Here is a 14,917-nt window from a genome sequence, read left to right as displayed (position 1 = left end):
ATCTCAGCACCTGCTCGCTCTCGCTCGCCCAGACTTTTATCTCGCAGCCATTTCAGTGCCAGGCCTTTGGAGGAAAATGACCTGGAGCACCTCAGTGATGGACATTTGAAGTGTGGATGGAAATGGTGGTTACAGTGCTTTGGTGGTAGCTCAAGTTACTTCTGTATCCAAGACATTTCTGTATCTGCACATTTTTGAATGGAGTCTTGTCCAGTGGTGTCTCAGGAACTCTGAGGGCAGTGATAGCAATGCGGGAGAAGAAGGATTAAAGATAGTGAGGTCATAGGTGGACTTGGATTTCAGTGAAGAACTTACACACGCAATCTTATTTATCTCAAAGTCTTATGTTTAAGTTCTTACTCACAAGCATGCCTCACAGTGTTGGTAGTAGCAGAGAATAATCCTTATCTTCTTATCAGTGGGCAGTGTCTTATCGCTGGCTGGGTGAGCGCAGCACGGCTGATCTCGAGTGAGCAGGCTGGCTGGTGTAGAAAGAAAACCAGAAACTCGTGTAGATGACACGTTCCAGGCTTATTGCTTTTCTGTCTGTGGCTTGCTCTTCTGGGACCCGTAGTGTCCATCTGTGTTCTCCGCTACGCTTTGCTTGCAATGTGCTTGAATTGGGTGGTCCTCATGGTGGACCTTCCAAACACACTTAGACTTTTGAAACTGCTCGTAGAAACCTTCAACGTTCTTTTTAAACCATCAGAACTCTTAAAACAACAAACTGTTTTGGTTTGTTAATACCCTTGGAGGAGTTAAGGGAGCACAGGGTGGGTCAGTGCTGCTCGCCAGGCCTTTGGCTGCAGTCTACTGCCTCTCTGCCTGTCGGTGTCAGCTCCGCAGGCAAGTGTGAGCGGGTTTTTATGTCTGTGTGAACTTCACTGGGTACGGGTCCACCGCAACTGTTATTGGAAAGTGTGAATGGTTACAGGAAGCTGGGAATATAAAGTACTGGAGTGCGAACAGGAAGGGCTGCTTCCGCAGCATGTGCCTGTCACCAAACACAGGCTGAAAAACAGTGCGCTGGATTTTACGGTTCTTTGCAGGGTGGTGTTGAGAGCCTGCAGCATGATAGTTGGGCCTGCGGGCAGTGGGGCTGCTCGCTGGGATCCGGGCAGGCTCTGGGCAGGACTGCACTGTCCTGCTGAGGAATGTGTGAGGCCGTAAGGCATTTCTCCCTTGTGCTGGAGCAGGAATGGAGCTGTCATTTCCTTGCTGTGTTTATGCTTAATAAGTGAGTATTTTTGGACATTCAAAGTGTCGGGGAATTCAAGTGCAGACACTGCTGTTCAGGTGGCATGCGGGTGTTCTGCAGAGTGAAAAGCTTCATCTGCTGCTTGGATGCTTTCAGAATTGGCTTTGGTCTGTCTGGGCTTGAGGCTTCAGAAATCCAAAACTGTGAAGGAGGAGAGGGATTCTGTCATGCAGAATTGTTCCAGTTTGGAAAATGATTCTTTCAATTTTTTGATTTGGAAAGGAATTATGTTGATGCTTGGACATTGCTTGTATGAGCACATGTGATAATTTTTCATCCCGTGAGAGACAATAATAAAATTAATTCTTTTAGAAAACCTCAGAGCTTGGAGTTTCCCATTACATCAGGTTTTCTCATTTTGTATCTTTATGTGTTGTCTAATATTTTTTATATTGTGTGGCTTTGTTTTAAGGAAAATTCTGTTGGCATTTATCTTCTTTTCTTTGGATCTACTTGTTCCACCAGAATAAGGTTTTTCAAACTTCTGTGAGCACAGCGGTGTGCAGCCTCCTGGTCACAAAGGGTCTGACCGACGCCTCTGGGAGCGTTCCCGTGGTGCGTTACAGCGTTCTCACATGGCTCCCTCTGTGGCAGGAGGGAATGTGTCTGTGCATCAGGGAACTGTGCTCCTCATGCAGTGCATCAGCCTGAGCTGTCACCAGGAGGCTGCTTTAAGGTAAGGCCGGGAGCTGGGGGCAGCCAGCGTGCAGGCACGTGGCCCCTTCTGCTCACCCTGGAGCTGGAGAGAGGAGCAAAACAAGGAGCTGGAGCAATCATGTCTTGAACAGCGGTGTGAAGGCTCACAAGAACTGGCTGGTCAGGACCCCTGGTGCTGGTTTTGTTTTCAAAAGATGTGAGGTGGTGGTGCCTTCTGATACCTTTCCTTTTGCTTTTTAAAAAACTTCATAGATGTTTTTGAAAGCATGAGAGGGCAGGGCTGAAAGAGGAGGTGAGGGGTTACCTGCGCCATTCTTTGCCCAGCAGTATCACTTGCATCTCAACTGTTCCTAAGCATTTTTTGTCTAACTGCAGTTGCGTTTCTAATAGTGTCAGTTGATTTCCTCCTCTAAAACGCCTTAAAGCAGATTGTGGTGAGATCATGGGCTGGAAGAGGGAGACAATCACAGGGGTTTCCCTCTTATAAAAACTTTATAAACTCTATGTAGCATCCAGCACGTCGCTTGTGAACCAGATATGAGGTTGTTACTGAACACCCTACCCTGTGCACACATGGAGCCAGACAGCAATTCCTCAGTGTCACAAATCAAGGAATGGTCAGGTGCCAGCAGGCTGTACAAGTGCAGGTTCTTTGCTGCCTTTTTTCTCTACATTAACGAGAGAGAGTTTGCCTTGTGCACCGGGCCACTCCGACTGCAGACGCTCACCTGAGGGGTGTGCAGGGAGGTGCTGCAGCTTGTGCCTTCTCAGACTCCTCCTGGTGTGACAGCCTGTTTGGACGTGTGTGATGATTTCCTCTCTGCCCTGTGTATTTTGATCAGTGCTTGATGCAGTTAATGCCAGTTTGACATTGGAAATATCAGTTGGAATGAATGTTCCCTTAAAATGAATGCCGACAGCTTCTTCTCGTCTTAGCTTTGTCACAGGCTGTCTCCTGGCTCATGCTGTTTGCTCAGATGTAGGTTGGTGTTACAACTAGAACATGAGTTCTGGGTTTTCCTTGAAAGAAATATTTCAGTTTTAAGTGCTAAAGTGCAACGATGACGATAGAAGAGAGAGCTCACTGAGGTGTCTGATTCTTATCTCTTGTTCAAAGTTGGAGACGTTTAATTGCATATAATTGTCAGAACACTGGCAGAAGAGAAACTTGGGCCAAGTTTGTTGTCAGAAAAGGGAAGTCGGAGGCTGCCTCTAACTATGTTCTGGTCCAAAATGGCAAATGCATTTCAGTAGAGCGTACTGGCTTATTAAGAATGATGGCACTGTTGATTACAGTGAAGGAATAAAGGTTGGATTGCTTTTTATCATCGTGTGCCTAGAATTTCTTTAGGTTAATAAACAGCCATGCACATATGGAAAGAGAAATGATTTCTTGAAACCGTAACCAGTGGATATTTGCAAAAACCTGAACTGATTAAAGTCAGTATTGTTTTACTCATTAGCCTTCATCTTCAGTGTGTCACTGCAGTGCACAAAGCAGCTGTCGGTCCACACCCGGTGTGCTCAGAGGTGACTTTTCTCTTCTGATTTTTGATAGGCTGTGAGCTCTCATCCGTAGTGCTTGACTGTTGCCATCATGGCAGAAATAAAACAGCAGATGCCTCAGTGTAATTGTGCAGCTTCACGGCGACCATCACAAAATGTTTGCACATTTAAAATATCTTGAGTGTGCTGCTAGATTTAACCATGTATTGATTAGTCAAAATGGAAGATGAGAGGTTGTGTAGGCTGGGGTTTGACAGCTTTCTCCTTGATGGGGAGCTCGGTACGGCTCGATGTCAGCATGCCTGTTCAGAGCGCAGGCACAGGGTCACATCTGGGTGCCGCTTTGAACCGGTCAGTCTGTAAGACTGTTATCTGGAGGGATGCCTGCCTTACGGCACGCTGAGAGAATCTGCTGGGCTGTACCCAACGTGGCTGAAGTCTGATGTGAGAGCGGAACAGAAATTAAAATCAATTGAACAGCTAACATTGATCCTTCAATATCAACCCATAAGAGCTGGCTTTTATCTTGATGCTGGCACTCATGTTAGGGATGAAGGTTCGTGCTTGTTGAGTAGTGGCCCTGTTTTGTTCCAGACTCACAGCAGAAGTGTCTGCTTACAAATATGAGCCGTTCCAAAGGGGCTGCTGCAGACCCCGGGTGGTGCTGAGCCTGAGCGGCAGCAGATACCATTTCCTTCCCGAGTGTGGATTGGATGAGAGCACCCTAGTTCTGAAATGTCTTGTGGAGTGTTGGTTCTGGTTTTGGTCCAGTGTAGGTCTAGACCTTCAAACAGTCCATGCGGTGTCTCAGAGCTGTGGTGAGCCCGGGGCTTCCTCAGACCTACGAGCCGTTTGCTAAACCTGAGGGCTTTTGGTGTGGTCGAGATGGCCTTCGCTCAAGTTCTGCAGCACCACTCATGAGATGAGATTTTGAAGATGAGCTGCCTCAAAGTGCTTACACGAGTTTGTAACTGAAACCCCTAGCTGTGTAATGGCTTGTATGGAAATAGCATTTTTCTGAGTTAGCCTTTATGAATTCTTGCACGTGGGATGTTTTGTTTCTGGGAACCAGCAGAGTGAGTAGCACAGGTTTTGCAGCAGCCCAGCCCTGCTCCCAGCCATCACTGGTGTTCCCACAGTTTTGGCCCGAGAAGGCCTCGTTAGTGACTGACTCCATGACGAGAGGTGCATGATCTAGAAGAACTTCCCTGGAAGCTGGCACTGTAATTTTTACAGGACATCAGTGTGTGATTCATTGCAGTCCAGTGCAGCAAACCTGATGCGTGTTCACTCCGTCTGAACTCTGCCTCGCTGCAGATATTCCCCACACGGCAGGGGCTGTGAACACAGGCGTGAGGATGAAGCAGCAGCATCTGCCTGATCCCGTTGGTATAAGGTAGAAACCTTACCTGAATATAACCTGAGCAAATGACCGCAACAGACAAGTCTGCGGATGGATGGTTTTGCCAAGTAATTAGCAGTGAAATATTCAGCTGCTCAGATTTAAGCACATGTTGATACATTGTGCTGACAATTAATCCATGTATAACCCTCAGTGGTGTGCAACCCTCTGGATTCAGGGAGCTGCAGGATTTTCACTGAAACAGGCTCAACCCACGTGTTACTGGAAAGTAATCATTTCGATGGGATCCTGCTTTCCTAGGCTCAGCACTGACCCAGGTGCTGTGGGGAAGGATTAGTAGCAGCTGTGTGGTCTGTAGAGCTGAAACTAGCCCAGAGAGTGGTCAGGGTTGTCCTGATCAGGGTGATCTGTGTTAGAAAATGGGGATGTGCTTCGGGTACAGCTGTGTGGTTTGCATAAGCCAGCAGTGTCGAACTGAGGATGTGTCATTTAAACCTGGGAAAATGGGCTGGGTGTTTAAAACATTGCATGAACTGTCTCAATGCTTGGTTAATGTTGAGTTCAGGCCAGGTAGCACATATTCATGGCCTTGGGGAAAAAAGAGGTCAAACTCCAGAAAATGTCAGCACAAGGCTTTCTGTAGAGTTCTGGGTCTTGCTGGATGGCTTTTAAGGAAACATCTCTGAAAGGCAGTGCAGTTAAATGTTGGCATGTGCCTGTGCTTGGATTGATTTAATTCAAAAGGTGAAAGCTCTGGGTAAACAAACATTTGGGTTTAAAATGGATTTTATTGGATTTTCTCGGTCACATGCATTTCATGGTCCGCTGACACGACAGGTTTATACTTTTTGAAGAGAGCACACTGCCAAAAAATGACTCAAATTGTTTTATTCCTTGGGTCTGCATGACATGACTCGATGCGTGCCGGGCCTCGGCAGTGCCTGGATCAAGGGAACGCAGCATCACTTCCTCTGGCACCTGCAGGCGTTAGCGTAGTTGGAACTCAGTGGAGCTTGTGTCTCGTCTGTTCACAAACGTGATAGGTGTTCGTTTTATCAAGTTAACACCAAGCTGAAAGCTTTGATTTTCTTTCCTCGTTGAGGCAGAACACTGGTGAGGTACGTAGCTACAGCACGGTACCTCTTGCAAACAAAGCGATTTTTGCGACAGCTGCAGGAACCAAGCAGTGTTTTGCTCAGGCTGGTGCAAGGCTGTCATCCTCTGCCAGGCTAGCACCAGGCTGCAGGATCTCTTTGGCTTTCCTTAGTTCTTCAGTGAAGACAAGACACAATGTTTATGTCTGAGTTTTCTTTCAATTGAAGCATGTCCCAATCATTTCTGATGATTGCCAACACATGTTATTTTTAGTGTGGGCTTTTGCAGCCACTCAGAGTTCTCATCTGTAAAGCATGGGCAGCAGATAGCTCTTTCCTCGTGGTTGAATTGAGTTACTTGTGTTGTTGTTGACCCCATGATCTGCTTTGAAGCCCAGAAATGGAGTTACAGTGGTGCTCGGGTTGCTGCGAATGACTATTGTACTTGGTGTGTTACTCTCTGCTGTCATCTCACGCTCTAGTTTAGCTTCTGCAGTCCGTGCTGTCCTTCAGCATTTCTTTGGAAGCTTCCAGCTCAATGTCACCTGTTAAATTGATTAGGTGCCTAGAAAAAGGAAAAGTTATGAGTGCTGCCTACCTGTTTCTGTAGCGCAGAGCAGGGAAGCTAAGGTAGACAGTCAGTTATGAACTCTTAACAATAAAACCAAACCCCACAACCAAACCAGCCCAGCTCCCTGCTCTGCACTGTCTCTCCAGCTCTCACTTTCTTTATTTGCCCTTAGACTGACATTATTGTCAGGCTGTAATGGAGAGGGGGAGATCCAACAGCTTTAGAATCACGCGCTGCTGTCTGCCATCTGACCTTTTCCAGTTGATGGTTCAATTTGTTTAGGTGATAAAGAAAACACCGAGGCATGGGAAGTCTGTCTTCTTGACAGATGTGAGCTTACGGAAACTTTTTCCTCATCCTTCTCTCCTTCCCCTCATTCGCGGTCAGCCTTTTGTTTTTATGAAGCGATCCATATATTTTCTTTGAGGTTTAACTGCTTTCTAATCTTGTCAAGGTTTGCAGACCTGCACCTGGCTGAGGGTGCAGAACGGCAGACAGGGATGATGGCTGCCGGGAGGTACTGAGAGAGATGTCCGCACTCTGTGTCGAGCGATGCATGGCCGATACCGCTCTTGGCACAGAGTGTGAGGATTTCATTGGGTCTCTGATGTTATGGAGAAAAATACCATTAAATATGGAAAGCAGGGAAATCTCCAGTAGTAGTGAGTCACGGTAATGGGTGAGGATTACTCATAGAACCTGGGCAGAACTTGCTGAAATCATAGGAGGGCCTTCAGTATTGTTTTTGGAAGTGTTTGGGTTGTTGTGATATTCAGCAGGGATTGGTGTGAGGTTCTGTTTCAATATTAATTACACCTGCCAGTAAGTAAAACATACTGTTTATTGAAACAGACTTGTCTGAATTACTGCTCTTCTGAAGAGGGTGCTGAATGCTTCCTTGCAGAGGTTCAGGCAGGCTGGAACCCGGTGCTGGAGTTCTGCAGCCCTCAGCAGGAAGGTCTGGTTGCCTTCTGCTCACCCTGCAGTTGGCAAGGAACTGCAGCTTCTAGGAAGTTAAATTGCTCATTTCATCATTTCACTTTTTTTCTCCCAAATCCCAAGAGATCCTGAGAGTCAAAGACTGTGTTCCCTGTCAGGAAGATTGCTTTGTAAGAGATGCCAGCATTTTGTAGGATGCTGCAGGAATGCTGATATCTCCGAAGGAGTCTGGACTCCATTGGTGACCCAAGTAATAAAAGCCCCGAGGTAGGCAGTGTGCTGAACTCCTTGTGACACCGAACGATTCCTTGGAAAGCCTCTCGTAGCCCTGTTGATTTGCCAAGGGATGTGTCGGGGTGTTACAGAGAATTGCCAATGCGGAGAAATTGAATAGCTGCTCCAGGATATCTGTTCTGGCCTCATTATTTTGAAACTACACTATTCTTTAAATCCACATTTTTCTTACTCTGGAATATCTTCTTTGCCCTAAGAGTGAAAGCTCCTGAGCAATGTCAGAGCTGCACTTCGTGGGTTTTCTCTGTCAGCAGCAGTATGTTAAACAGAAGGTGCATTAGTAGGAGTTTTATGGAGTATCCTATTGGAGTCAGTAGGTTCTGACATGCACCACTGGCTCATTTTAGTTGGAACACCACAGCTTAGTAAAAGAAAATAATTGAGTCATGGGCTTCTTACTTAAATTGCATCTGATATCATCTCTTGCAATAAAATTTTATGAGGGTGAAATTGATTTAGAGAGCTGATTAGATATGGGCAGGTCTTCCTCATGTGCTGGGCTGGCTCTTTGGGCTTCAGAAGAAAATAGCAGTTTATGAAATATTTTCTGTAGATGAGCATTATGGAATTGGCAGCCTCTGCATCTGCAGTCAGGAGTTTTCTCTGGGTGCCGCTCTGCGGGTGTTCTGGTGGGGAAGCTTGCCCTGGTTTGCTGCTGATAACTTTGTCTGTGTTAGCTCAAACCATTGACTTAAACTTTACAGCTAAGCTGATGATTTTTAATTCTGTTTTTTTTTGCCTGAAGTTTGTGAGGATAGCTTTCTCCCTCCCACCTGCTGTCCAGACAGACCGGTGCCAGCAGGAGCTCCCAGCGAAGGGAAGCCAAGGAGCCGCTGAGAGTGGGGACTGCTGTCACTCAGACTGCGTTTTTTTGGGGTGTCTGCCTTCAAGTGAGGCAAACTAGGACCACCTGACCCTTCATGAAGAGGCCCGTGGCCTCCTGCAGTCGTGTCCAAAACAGCAGGACATGGCTGGTACAAAAGTGCCATCAGAAGGCTGCAGCATTCCTTTGTACTTTTGTGCCCAGGAAATTATATCTTTGCCAGGGTGTTCCTCTGCTGAGAGAAGGTGGGCAGGACTGAAGTAAATGCTAATGGCAGAAAAGCATTTCCTTCCCAATATCTGAAATCATAGAATCATAGAATAGTTAGGGTTGGAAGGGACCTTAAAGATGCCATGGGCAGGGACATCTCCCACTAGATCAGGCTGCCCAAGGCCCATCCAACCTGGCTTTGAACACCTCCAGGGATGGGGCAGCCACAACTTCCCTTGGCAACCTTGTTCCAGTGTCTCACTACTCTCATGGTGAAGAAATTCTTCCTAATCTCTAGTCTAAATCTGCCCCTCTCCAGTTTATACCCATTCCCCCTTGTCCTGTCACCACAAGCCTTTATGAATAGCCCTTCTCCAGCTTTCCTGTAGGCCCCCTTCAGGTACTGGAAGGTTGCTAGAAGATCTCCTTGGAGCCTTTTCTTCTCCAGGCTGAACAAGCCCAACTCTCTCAGCCTGTCCTTGTACAGGAGGTGCTCCAGCCCTCCGATCATCTTTGTAGCCCTCCTCTGGACCCGTTCCAACAGCTCCATATCCTTCTTATGTTGAGGATTCCAGAACTGGACACAGTATTCCAGATGAGGTCTCACAAGAGAGGAATAGAGGGGCAGAATCACTTCTCTCAACATGCTGGCCATGCTTCTTTTGATGCAGCCCAGGATACAGTTGGCTGCCTGAGCTGCAAGCGCACATGGTCAGCTCATGTCGAGCTTCTCATTGACCAGCACCCCCAAGTCCTTTTCTGCAGAGCTGCTCTCAATCACATCATCTCCCATCATGTACTGAAAACAGGGATTGCCCCAACTCAAGAGTAGGACCTTACACTTGGCCTTGTTGAACCTCCTGAGGTTCTCACAGGCCCACATCTCCAATCTGTCCAGGTCCCTCTGGATGACATCCCGTCCTTCCGGTGTGGCAACTACACCACTCAGCTTGGTGTCGTCTGCGAACTTGCTGAGAGTGTACTCAATCTCGCTGTCAATACCATTGATAAAGATATTAAATAGCACCAGTCCCAGTATGGACCCCTGAGGGACACCACTCGTCATGGATAACATGATATGATAAATCTCATCAGGAATTTCAGCCTTGGCTTTAAAAAAGAACATAGCAAAACACAACCAAACAATCTTTATTTGGAGGTTTCTGGGTTAGAATTGCCTCTGTAGGCTCCTATGGATGGTGGCTGTTGCTAAGAACCTTTGTAAGTCCTCAGACAGTCATCCCTAATATTAGTGCTGGTAATAAAGTGCAGGGTCTGTGCCGGGCTGGAGTTTTGTCCGTACAAGGCCTGGGCTGCCTTCTCCAGGTTAGGTTCTTGTGCCCCAGGTGCTGCTGCAGGGGGGGAGCCCTCTGACAGCAGCCAGCGCTTTGCACGCAGGCTGGCCCACTGGTGTAAAGACATCCCAGTTCATGCTAACACCAGACAGACGCATTGGTACCGGTCGCCTGTGCGGGCATCCACCACGGGCGCTCCGGCATAGTTTCACGGTGTGAACACCCCCCCACACGTGCAAAATCTCAATGGGGGCGGTGTTGGATCTCACTATTGTCCTACATTCACAGTGCCTTAATCTGGATTAGCCCAGCAATTATCCAATGGCTTTCTCTCTGGTGTTGCAGTGCTGCAGGAGGTTCAGATCCTCTTTGTGAGCCTCCATGCTCTCTCAGGCCTGAAAGGAATTTTGGCAGAGAGGGGATTGTCTGGGAGGAGCAAGGACTGCAAAGGAGAGGAGCTTGTCAAGGATTTCATATAGCGCTGGCGGTGTTGGAAGCAAATGAGCGCCTGGCTTTGTGTTAAGGGAGGAACAAGGATTTTAAAGAGTTGGTGTTAATCCTTTTTGTTTCCGTGCTCCTCAGTATTGTTTCTCACCCCAGTTTTCCTGATCCCTCTATTACAAAGCACCAACTTTTCCCTTGGTGCCAGTGTGCATCTTCGAGGGATTTTAGGGAGCTTTGGGTAAGGCTTCTAATGAGGAAGGTGGAGCTCAGCTGTCTTGGTGTATCACGAGCACATGGTCCTGAACTGAGCTCACACCACCGCATGTGTGACTTAAGGTGAGTTTGGCAGGAAGTTTCTGGCCCTGGAACACGGTACAGATGCAGGTATCCCCTATGGAGCTGCTTGAGCCCACTGGGTCTGAAGAGAGCCAAAACAGAGAAGCAGAGCGAAGTAGGAGGTCTCTGCTGCAGCACCAAATGTGACCAGAACAAGGCTGCAAGTGTTGAGTTTCAAAGTGAACCTGCTAGGTTATAGTTTCCTCTTGGCTTCTTTTTCCCCCCCTCCTTTCTAGGTTTGATTTGTTTGGTGGTGGTGTTTGGATGCAGTTTTTATTCCTTTCCCCCAACCCCGCCCATCTTCTCCCACAGCTTCCGAGGCAGGTTCTGCTTGGCTCCTCCTGGGCAGAGGGGATTGAGCTGCAGTTGCTGGCTGCAGGTGGAAGCACTGGCTGCCCTGCCAGGAGAGAGGTGCTGCTGCGGGCAATCACGGACAGCTGGCAGTTCCCTGCTGGTGTCCGTTCCTGCAGCGAGTGATGGCTGCCCTTCCTGCATCCTACCCCAATGGAACTGGAATTTTGGCTCAACAGCCTTGGGGTGTTTTCTAATACTTAAAAGCTCCTGTTGGTCTCTGGGAACTCCCAAAGTTGGTCAAAGAACCTCTTCTCTTGTCTTCCAAGTGAAAGGAACTTTCGTTTCCAGTCGCGTCCATCCTGTTCGGCAGCAAGTTCCGTTCAGCCTCGGGACTTTGATCCGCATTGTTCTGGCCAGCCTTGTCCTGTTTGTTTAGAACGCATTTGTCTCTGTGTAGTAGGACTCTCAAGTGATAACATTTCCTCCAGGAACACGAGTGTTGCTGTTGATGTTAATGTAGGATCAGAAAACTGTGCTATGTGCTATCCACTTTCCAAACCTAAGAAAGTGCTCGTAGAGCAGAACAACACAGAGCTGGTTAGTTTCACTTTTTTGTTTCTTAAACAAATACAGAAGTAACCCCTGTAAAATGGGGGCAGTAATTCTTCTGCCAATGGGGGCTGTGGAGCTTCCAGAAAGAGGAGTTGAGAAAGGAAGTTATCATTGCTGTATTTCCTCTTCCTGTGCGAATGGAGCGTTTAGCCAACAGGCTGTGAAATGCGTACCCATTGCCAACATGTTTTCAGTTTCAAGGATTGTTCAAAAATTCCTTTTCTCAGCTGTTTAGGCAAAAAAATTATAGACCATTGACAGTAGCAGAATCTGTCATGACGGTTTTCTCTGTATTTGTTTAGAGCCTTTGCAAAAAGGCTACTGAAATATTAATGGCTCTCTGCTTTGTGGGCCATCATATCGTGGTAGTGCAGGCTGTGTATCCTTTCTGTGTTCTCAAAACACATGTGATTTAGATGCCTTTCTCATATTTTAATACAAAGTGGCTGGCTGAGTGGTCCCTGTTCTCCCAGAGGAGCCAAAATTCACTCAACGGATCAAGAAAATCAAGGGCTATGAGGCAATTTGCCATGCAGGCAGTTGTGGAGGAGAGTGATTTAAAATGTTGTAGTGGCTTGAAAAAAAGAAAAGCCCAAAGCAGTGATTGAAAGGTTTGAAATGCCCAAGTTAACGTTACGGCTCTGTTTCCTCTGCCGGGTCTGTCGCAGAGGTGATGTGCATGGTTGATGTGTTGGTACCTGTTTGCAGGACTTGCTCTGCAATTAAGAGAGAGAGATTATGTATTTAATAGACAGCATTAACGAATGAGCTTCTGATGAAGCAAGTTAGGTGTTAAACACTTTTCAGGTGAACCATTTACTTATGTAATTATCTCCTATTTACATTATAATAAATGTTTCTCCAGGGAGTTGAGCCAATCATAAAATGCAATTAATTTTCAAATGCTCTTCAGCACAACTGGTGCGCTCAACTGGTGCGCTCAACTGGTGCTCCCAAGACTGAATGCCCCAGCCACCATGTACATTTCTGAACTCTCCTGCTGAAGGGACACTGTTGGGGCTCGGTTGGTTTTGCAGTTGTTAAATTTTAGGGGTTTAACAGTTTCATACATGCCTGTCTCTACAAGTATGGAGTGCCGGGCTTGATCTCTGATTGTGCAGGCTTGGATCTCCCCTTAGTTTCCATTCCTGGAGGGGTTCAGGAGGCTGCTCTGTAAATTGAGTCCAGGACACCCTTCAGTGAAGGTGAAGGAGTTCAAATGCTCTTGGTTTCCATTGCTGACTCCCGCTGCTGGATGATGCTGGCCAGGCACGTAGCCAGCTGCTCTGCAGTTTCTCCATATGTAAAATAGGAGTAACATAAGCCTTGTGTCTCTGAGGTATGAGGAGATGTGGGGGTGCAAGGGGCTGGCTGGTGACTGCGCAAATTTGCTGGGCAGCACTGAGCACCCTGCTGCTTGGGTTTGCTTAATGCACTTTCTAACCTAAATGTTGTTACGGTCACTTTTGTTCCGAGTCTCATTAGCACCCTGATAAGATAAAGTAATCTATGGAATACCACCTTTTAAAGCTGTACTTGGTCCAACAGAAAGCTTTGCAGGCATGAATTAATTTTATTGCGGTGTTCCTTTCTCAGATGAATTGCTGCTGTGGTGGTGGGTGTAGGGATCTCTATTTGCATGGAGCCAGCTTTTGAAAAGTGAAAAGGAACAGAGTGATGCTGTTGGCCCTCATGTGCTCCGAACAGACCTGTTCCTGCGTCTGGCTCCCGGTTTTCTGATGTTAAGCCTTGGACCCAGTGCAGATGCTGTTCCAGCCAAGCTGGGCTGCAGGGGACAGATGGGCTTGGTTGCCAAAAGGCTTACAGCTAGCTGTGGAGGCTCTCCAGCCCCAAGCATGCATGGATCCAAAGCCATGAAACCTGCAAGTTTCGCCTTTTTGGAGGCTGAAGAGGAGGAAGAGCTTTTATCCCTTTGTGCTTGCAGATTCCAGTGCATGACGGCCCTTGCCACTGTTGTTCTCTCTTCACTGCAAACAAGTAAATCCACTTTGGTTGAATCTGTGCACTTTCCTGAGGCTTTCTTTTCAGCTAGGGTAGAGAGGAGAGGAAGCTGTGTTTACAGAGGCCGCTTTCAGAATGAATCTCGCATGAGGATGTTATCTCTAAATACATTGCTAGGCATCAGGCATTTTTCCATTTATTTTGCAATGCGATGGAAAGATTGTCTGATATGGGAACGAGTTCCCGACAAGTTCCTGTGCTGTCGGGTTGCCTCGCAGTACACGTGCAGCTTAAAACGGGTCTGTGCCTGCTGTTATATCATCCTGCTGCTTCCAGCGGAACACCAGCGCTTTTATATTGACCGACAAATTGTGTTCCTCGCTGCTGCGGCTGACCTCTAAATGGGAGACCCAGAATGTGCCTCATTGCGGGATGTTCTTGCCCCACTCCTGCTTGCTTTGGACTGCCTGTTCTGCTCCTGGAGGTGACTGAGGCTGAACCCTGGCTTGGGGCTGAGCTGCTCAAAATCTTCTTGTGTTCCCTGTGCAGACAGGGCAGCTTGCAGGTTTCAGGCAGCGTGGGTTTTGTAAGCACCTTCACGTAGATCACAGTCAGATCATTATGTTATTCTAAACCATTTTGTAATCCTCTGCAATCTGGGTTTAGAGACTGTTATTAGTGTCACCAATGAAAGCTCGTGACTTCTTTGGTTCTCGGGATAAAGGAGACGCATACTTTCAGAGAATTACGTATCAAACATAAAGCAACATAAGCACGCAGGAGCTGAGGGTGGTTGACCCTCTTTTCAAGACTGAGCCCCAAGTTCACAAGTTTGCAAGAGAGAAGTTGATTAATCCTGTTTTCGTAGGTGACTGTGTGCTAAAGGAGAAGCTGAGTTAAGCCAGGAGGACAAGGGATGGAAGAGTCTTTTAAAAAAATCTTTCTCAGTAACTAGGAGCTTTAAACATGGCTACAAGGAGATGTATTTTAATTGGCTTTTTTAAACTGAACATATATCTTTTAGGAAGGAAAGTCCTTTTTGCCAGATAAGTCTCAGATTTAGAGATAGAAATGGGCAAAGAGGAACTTAAAAGTTCTATTTGCTCATAAACCATTCTCTAAACTTATGCAAAGCCTCTTCAAAATGATACCAAAGGCACCACAGAAAGTGGTTTCAGCTACCATTAGCATTCGTGTTTGCGTTGACTGCCTAATAACTGATATCTTCCTGTTACAGACAAGCAGCAGCTTCCAGCCTC

At 47.0% G+C, this 14,917-nt stretch overlaps 1 protein-coding gene across 7 annotated transcripts in view; it reads left to right on the top strand.

Moving 5' to 3' along the window:
• UNK (unk zinc finger) overlaps positions 1–14,917 on the top strand; it is a 46,076-nt gene that overhangs the window by 6,302 nt on the left and 24,857 nt on the right. The gene's annotated exons all lie outside the window — the stretch shown is intronic.

Source organism: Cuculus canorus, chromosome 18, assembly GCF_017976375.1.
Source record: "Cuculus canorus isolate bCucCan1 chromosome 18, bCucCan1.pri, whole genome shotgun sequence".
NCBI lineage: Eukaryota > Metazoa > Chordata > Aves > Cuculiformes > Cuculidae > Cuculus > Cuculus canorus.
Note: the sequence above shows the minus strand (reverse complement) of the source record. Positions and strands in the feature narration are given on the sequence as shown.